Source organism: Stegodyphus dumicola, chromosome X1 (genome assembly GCF_044657685.1).
Source record: "Stegodyphus dumicola isolate Sdum_Otavi_A_Nest chromosome X1, ASM4465768v1".
Lineage (NCBI taxonomy): Eukaryota > Metazoa > Arthropoda > Arachnida > Araneae > Eresidae > Stegodyphus > Stegodyphus dumicola.
In genome coordinates, this window is record NC_140780.1 from 109521571 (window position 1) to 109529766 (window position 8196).

Sequence of the window (8196 nt, forward strand, 5' to 3'; positions counted from 1 at the left end):
GAAATTTTTTAATTAATTAGTATAAATTAACAGTTTCTAAAATTTTTAGCAGTAAATAGATTTCTGCTATTCATATAACTTCAGTATAATCAAAGAACAATTTCCATATACATTAATAGCCAGAGTCCTTGGATTATTGTATAGTTTTCAACCTCTTTGTTAGTTGCTGTGCAAAACTAAAGTTCATTTTTAACATTTAAGTAAAATTGACTTTGTGTGAAACTAAGTATCTGAAAGAGTAAAAATTTTTATGTGCAGCATGGAAACGCATAGTCCTAAATTGGCTATAAAATTGTGTTTCTGAATCTGTGCGAGAGTCTTTCTGAAGAGCCCCCACACACACACATTCACTGCTTAGTCCTCTGAATTAATCATAAATTGTATACCCCTGTATGAAATGTGATTCAGTTGCTCTGTTAAATATACAAGATATTTAAATGCATTACAGATACATTCTCTTATTCCTCATTAAAATTTTGTTTAATTATTGATTTGACTTGTGGAAAGCAACTATATATTAACAATTCTGTTGCTTGCCTAGGCCGCGAATTTATTTACAATAATTACAAGAAGCATTAATTTGCCAAATTGGTTCTGTTTATGGATTCCATTAAAGCTTCTGTCGTTTTCCTCATAAGTAAACTGAGGGCATCCATTTATATCCTATTTATTCACTGTTCCTCATTTACTAGTTGCCAAATCATTTACATGCATCCAAAATAACTTGAATACAAATCATTCTTTAATACTAGTCTTTTACATCTGTTACGTGCTTACTCATCTATGTTGCATTACAAAATCCAGGAAACCGTCATGGAACAAACACTCCAGTTCACTGTAAATTATAGAAGTTTGTAGAAAAAAGTTTGGTGACATGGCTTTAGTGAGTATTGTAATCCTTGGCATGTTGTTTCATCAAAAAATGTGCACAATATTGTTTGTAACTGCATGTTAACCCTACTTATTTTGCATTTTCAGTTTTTAAGGTGAATTAATAAAATTATATAATCCTGTAATAAGTTTCATTGTTAGTGTATATATATATATATTACAAAGTATGTCATTGCCTCATGAATGTGCAGTGACAGGCATTTACAGTTACATCTGATGCACAGTTTCAGTTAAGATCTTGTAGAAAGTTGTCAGCTAGTGATAGACAGATTTAGTATTTTAAATTGTGTATCAGGTTGACGTTTAATTTTTTTATCGCCATCTTAAAATTCATAAATTATAATTTTAGAAATATATTTTATTACATTAAATAAGTATTAAAAACTTAAAATGCCATTTATGGAATTTCGATAATTGATCCCCCCTCATTTAGTAGAATCTATAAGTAGAAAAGCATGCAGCCACTCAGTGGAATAATGGCTAGTGGCTCTTGACTAGCCACTATCCCACTGGTACCAAAGGGCCTGAATTTAAATCCCATAGATGGCATGGATAGTGTAAATGTGTAGTGTCTTTTGCAGAATGGCAGTCTTCTAAATGTATAGTGAGTTAAAAGACCTCTCATGTAGTTTGGTGGTAGTTTAAAGAAAGGTAACAGACTCTTAGACTGCCTCTCCAGGGTGCTGTCCCTCAAAATTAGTGTAGAACTGGGTAAAGTGGTACTGGGACCACTTTGCCAGTGATAATTGCAATTTAAAAATTTAAAATACTAAATCTGTAACGCTAAACTTGCAAGAGCTCAAGACTCTTGCAAATGACAGATGCAGTTTTGTACTCCTTGCCACAATAAAATTTGTGAGCTTGGAGCTTATTTTAATTAAGTGAGATCAGTCACAACAAAACAAAAACATGCGATTTTTCATTACTACCTTCCCTTAATAACGTTTTGATTGCACATTCAATCAAAATAGGTGCTTTATTGAAAACTTAAGAAGATTTAATAATGCAAGCATTTAAAATTACATTTACTTACATCCAAAAAAAGATTAAATTAAATCCATTAAAATATTTTAAGTTTCCAAATAGATAAATTTTCCTGTGGTATATGAATATAGTTCAAATTTAAATTTCAGGTTTTAGTTATGCATGACTTCTTTTTCAATCTGCTTGTGTCTGCACAGTTTAGGATCAAATTAATAAAGTGCATTTTATCTTTTAGTTCATCATTTACTATTTATTTTTGAAGATATGATTAAATTACGTCCAAAGGGGCATTTTTTTTTTTTTTTTTTTTTACATTTTGTGTGTTCACTTTATTTATTAAATATCATGTTCTACGTACTCAAACTATAAAATTCAGTTCAACAGCAATATCACAAATTAATTTTAAAATGACCATATATTTAGAATTTCTGATACCGAGTCTTGCGTGCTGGAGATAATTTTTTTTTTCATACAGTGTTGCCATTGCTCACTTTGAAATCATTTAGTTTTTTTAATCAAAAATTTGTTGAAGTGTTACAAAATCTGAATTTGATAATAGAACAAAATTCAAATTGCGGCTTCCACATGCCCATATTCTATAGAAGATTACTTTATTCAAATTTTGATGGCTCTAGGTACTGTTGTTATGCAGATTTTTTATTATTTAATTTCTTTAAATATAAGACAGAATGATAATATGTGGTGGCAACGATTTGAAAAGTGATACAGCCTTTAAAGTTTTCGATGGAAAATGCCAAAACAAATTTAATAGCTTTTTTCAGGGCAGATTGCCCCTTTGGACTAAAAGAAATTTTAAAATTATTTTTTAAAACTTCCGCTTTCAGTTTAATTAATCTGAGTTATGGATAGCAGTGTTCATCCATTCATTTTCATTAGGTGTGTACTGTGTAATTTTGTTTTAGTTCATTGTATAAAAAGGAAAAGCTAAGGATACTTCTTTATATATCATTTTTATTACTGTCTTTATTTTATGAAGTGCATTGCAGCTTTCTCAGCCATCCATATGTTCTGAGAATAATTTATTAGTCAATTAGGGCTGATGAACTCTTTATTTTATTTTCCTTGACCCTTTCATTATGTCAGTTATCCTTTATCAAACTTGTAAATATAGTTGTTATACCCATTTTGTTTTTATCTTCTACATTCTTTACATTCTTCCTGTTTCAGTGTAGTCTCAGAATTTTATGAACTGAACTACAGATGTATACCTTGCCAAAAAATGGGAGGGGGACAGTTGGGACATCTCCCATTCTACTGGGCCGATTGATGAAATTTAACTTTCATTTATCATGTCTTGAGAGCACGGCGTAGGTTACATATTAGATTTATGTATAGCATTTTTCGAACATAGGTATTCTGACACAAAATTGCACTTTTTCTGCAATGACATGATTATTTTTTCCATATTTCGATTGTACTACTCATATTATGCTAAAGAGCTAAATTTTGCAAAAATAGCATCAGTAGTTTTTAAAAAATTAGCTCTCAAATTTTAGCATGGTATATATATTTATTAGTATATCTTTTCTTTTTTATTATACTTACTGCATTCTTTTTTTTTTTTTTTTCAATTCAAAATTTAGTTTCAATTCAAATAAAATTCACAGCTATTTTCTGATTTGTTTTTAATATTTGTATTTTTTGTAATTTTTATGAAATGTTTCAAAAACAATCTTATACATTAACCTACAAAATTTTTGCCTTCATCTTAAAGTAGATGTATTTCTAGGCATACGAGCAAAAAATTGTAATTTTTTATTTAAAATTTCTGAATTTATACATTAATTTATATATTGGTGCATTTTGAAATTTGGCATATTTTTTATAAGCAATAATAATGCTAAATATGGTTTATGTGCATTGTTAAACTTATTTGAAAGAATGAACAATGCATATTTTATTCCACTTGTGCACTGTTGAAAGGGAAAGGAAAATTGGTTACCATAAATTAAAAATTTTGCCAAATTCTTGATGCGAACTGAAAAAACTGCGCCAAGAGGAATTAAAAAATTTCTTGGTAATTTTCATGTCAAACTTTACAAAATTTAATATTTAGGCATAATTTGAATTGTAGAAACAAAATATGGAAAAAAATTACTATGTCATTTCAGAAAAAGCCCAATTTTTGTCAGAATGCCTATGTTAGAACAATGTTATATATAAATATAATATGTATTCTAAGTTGCGCTTTCGAAACATGAGAAACACAAGTTAAATTTTGTCAATTGGCCCAGTAGAACAGGAGCTATAGAACTGTCCCCCCTTTTTTTGTGTAAAGTGTACATCAAGATGTAAAATAATGATCTGCAATTTAAACCAGTTATATGTCTGAATTATTTTTTACAAAATAGTACATGAAGGCAGTAAGGATCATTTTAAAAATAACCATAACCATATAATAACCATTTCATTAACCATATAAACCCACTTCATAACCATGTAAATCATATTATCTATACAAGTTTCTCTTTAGCAGTGAAATTCTTTTTTACTCCTTATCAGTCACATAGGATATATCTTTAGGACAGTCTTTAGGACTTGTGATCTAGCATAACTGTTTTTAAGAATCTATCAATTACATGTGTATTTGGAATGAGCAGAAAAATTTTAAAATAGTTTCCCCACTTCCCTGATTATCCACTGTCTGAATTACTTTTAAGCATGTGAGATGTGTTTCTTCTTTTTAATACACCCTGTACAAGAGTGTATCAGACTATGTAAAAATGAATTCTGTGCAGTTTTGTTTTAGTTCACCATATAAAAAGAAAAAGCTCATGGTACTGCTTTGCATATTCTTATTACAATCTTCATCTTATCAAGTGCGGAATGCAGCTTTCTTATTCAATAATAAACTACATGATCTGAATGTAGTTTATTATTGAATTAGATATGATAAACTTTTTATTCTATTCCCCCTGACTACATACCTTAAGTATATTGGTTGTCCTTTATCAAAGTTGCATATATAGTGTTACACCCATTTTGCTTCTGTCTTTCACATTCTTCTCGTTTTAGTATTGCTGTCAGAATTTTATGAAGTGAGCTACAGATGTGTATTGAGATGTAAAATACTGATTTGCTATTTGAACGAATGGTTCTTCTCGCTATATTTCTGAATTATGTTTTAGAATACATGAAGCCAGTGTACTACTAGAAATATTAATATTCATAACCATATAAAACATACCATCCAAGTTTCTCTTTAGCAGTGAAATAATTTTCTATTTCTTATCAATCACATAGGAAATATATGTTCTTTAAGGCATATCCATTCTAGCATAACTATTTTTGGTTTCGGGTGCCCCTCAGATTATCGCCAAGTTGTTGTTTCATTTATTGCCAAGTTGCTGTTTCATTTATCGCCAAGTTGTTATTTCATTTATGGTAACCTGAATAGTTGAATGTTATGAAAACCCTATTATGACATAATTGGTTGCTTGATAGTGGTCAATTTGAATTATGGGAAAAGATAATGGAAAGTGTGCGTCGGATTTTCAATAAGTACGTTATTTTGCAGTTTACACTGTAAAATGGGGTAAGATTAATTTTAAGTTCTGTATGATTTAGAACAAAAGGAAAAAAAGCATTAATTGACTGGTGTGCAAATGAAGGTTTACTTAGTAGCCATTATTAAGTGTCCTGTTTGTAGGAAGGAAATGTGTATGGTCGGACGATACCGGTACTACAGAGGATATTTTTGACTTTTATTTTTGTGAATTTATTGCCATTTCATTCCTTAATTGAAAATGTAGTTTATTGAGATTATATATTTTTGGGGTACTTTACCGTTTTTTCTGCGCAGGCGATAAAGTCGCCAATAATGCCGAACGGAATATCCTCGCTGGTAATCTTTTACGCCTCATTTTCAAAACAATTCACAGCCATTTCTTACCAGATTGATTGTTTCTTTCAATACTGGCGTACAATTACACAATTACATGGAATGTTTACCAAATAGTTCAATTTTATGCCCTAAGACCATTAGCAATAATTAAGTCAATTTTGATGCAATCACACCGCTCTCCCAAAGGCGAAAATATAGGAAAGGTAAAGGTCAAGGGTTAAATTCATCAATTCTAACAAGACCGCACTTGCAAAGTAAAGCACTGCGGTTTTACATGATTTATGAGTAAGCTATCCATACGAACTGAAATAATTCTTGCATTTAAACTTGTATTCCAAATTAAGATTTAAGTTGAAATTAATGTAGATAATTATTGAGAGAATTAAGATTTTAGTAGCGTAGTTTATGTGAGATGAGATTACTTGGGGTCATGTGGTATGAACCGCCGAATCAGGATGTTGAACTATGAAGGCAGAGTAAATTCTTAATTAATGTCTTTATTTATTGGCTTTTTACAAAATTTTAAATATTAAAATGTTATGCCTTCAAAATAAAAAAATCTTAGAACTAACATTTGTTAACATTTTTTTTATGTGTATACTGTATGTTCTCGCCAATAAAGCCTGCTTGGCAAGATATGCCCTGGCGAAACGGAAAAGTACCGTTTTGTGTTGGTGCTCAATGGTACACAAGCTCCTGTGACTTTTTAAGTGAATATAGATCCATGTATACATGGACAAAGTCAAGGGAGTGTGCAATGCCTACTTTGTGCAATTATGTGATGTTGTTTTAAGTGAAAATAGGTCGATGCGTACATGGATACCGAGTCTGTGCAATTCTTGTTATTTTGAATTTGTGTAGTGGAAATTTTGGGCCGCCGCTACACAAAGCCAAAATAAGTCAAAGAATTGCACAAACTCGGTGTCCATGTACCGCCAATTATCGCCAAGGGGCACCCGTAAATATATTTTTACCCTATTTTTTTAGAATTTATCAATTACGTATGTATTTGTTTGGAATGGGCAAAAACTTTTTCTGTTAACATATTGTTGACCAGCAGTTTTCCTTAGAGGGGATCATATCACTGGCTATTATTTCAGAATCAGATGTAGAAGTGAAATAATGTAAATAAACTTTTTATAATGATTTAATATATAAATTAATTTTATTTAATATTTCTTTCTGGTATTATAAGCAGTGTAGCAATCACCTATATGTAATGGTACACAAGAGGTTTTGCAACTTATTTCCCTGAGTTTTCCTTTTAAAGAGCATACTCTATAAGTTTTAGTTGGGTTTTACTTTTGTATCAGTTACTATTTTTTCTAAAACATGGTCTCATAGCTGTCCAGAAAGTCTATTGGGTGGATCATTATAAGGAGCCGTTGCTGAAGTACTAGAAGAAGCGTCACATCTTATACTGCATTCATTATGATCTGCAGTTATCCATTCCCTGGGTACTTCCGGTAGAATTTTTTTTTTGTATAATTATTTTATGACTGATAGTTACAGTGAAGTTTGAATGCACTGAATAATATGTAGTTTGTGAGAAAGAATGCTAATTTTTTGACCACTTTGCTTTTTTCGTAAGATATTATTGATCTGCACAATTGACTCTTTTCATGTATTTCTTGTATTCTAATATGCATGTAGGTTTAACAGAATTTCTGTTTTGCTTGTCTCTTGATTTCAGAGAAGCATCATGAATAGTTGTTAGCATGTGCACTAGTCTTTTATCCTTCCACGTGATAAGAACAATAGGTCCTTTCTGTACAAAGTCATTTCTCCTCTGCGTAAACTTTTGGACTTTTCTATTAGAGCCTTTGGCAAGCCACGGTTTTGTTGTATGGTACCACAGACTAGTATTTTCTTTCATATTAATACTTCGGTTATAGAAAAGCTGTTATAATAATTTTATTAGCATATATGATGCCAATGACTAAGGTATGGCACCAACACAGACAATATGGTTTCTTGCAGCTTTTTTGCATGTCTCAAGTAGACTTTTAAGTTGCATAGATAACCATTCTCATGTTCACAGTAATTAAAATTTCATATTTTATTATCTTTGCTGGATTATGCCTTCTAAAACTAAGCTGTCCTTTGTACGGTAACATTGCTTTGTCTAGAGCTAACTCATTTTGGGGTATGTATAGGGAATGAAATTTCGGAATGATATAATTCAAAAGCGGTCTGATTTTGTAACATCTGTCTCCAGTAGAGGTATTTTATGTATTGTTATTCGAATGGAAGAAAATAAGGATTTGGCCAAATCTCATTCTGGATATAGCTTTACGAAATATTGGTGTTTCAGCCAAAGTGTCCATTTACCAATAATCTCTCCAATGCAGTTTTTTTTAACCCATCAATATCAGTAATACCCAATTTTTTTTTTTTTTTAATTTTTTTTTAGCGGTAACATCTGTCCATGGTATAGTTTTCACAGAGCTTTTATG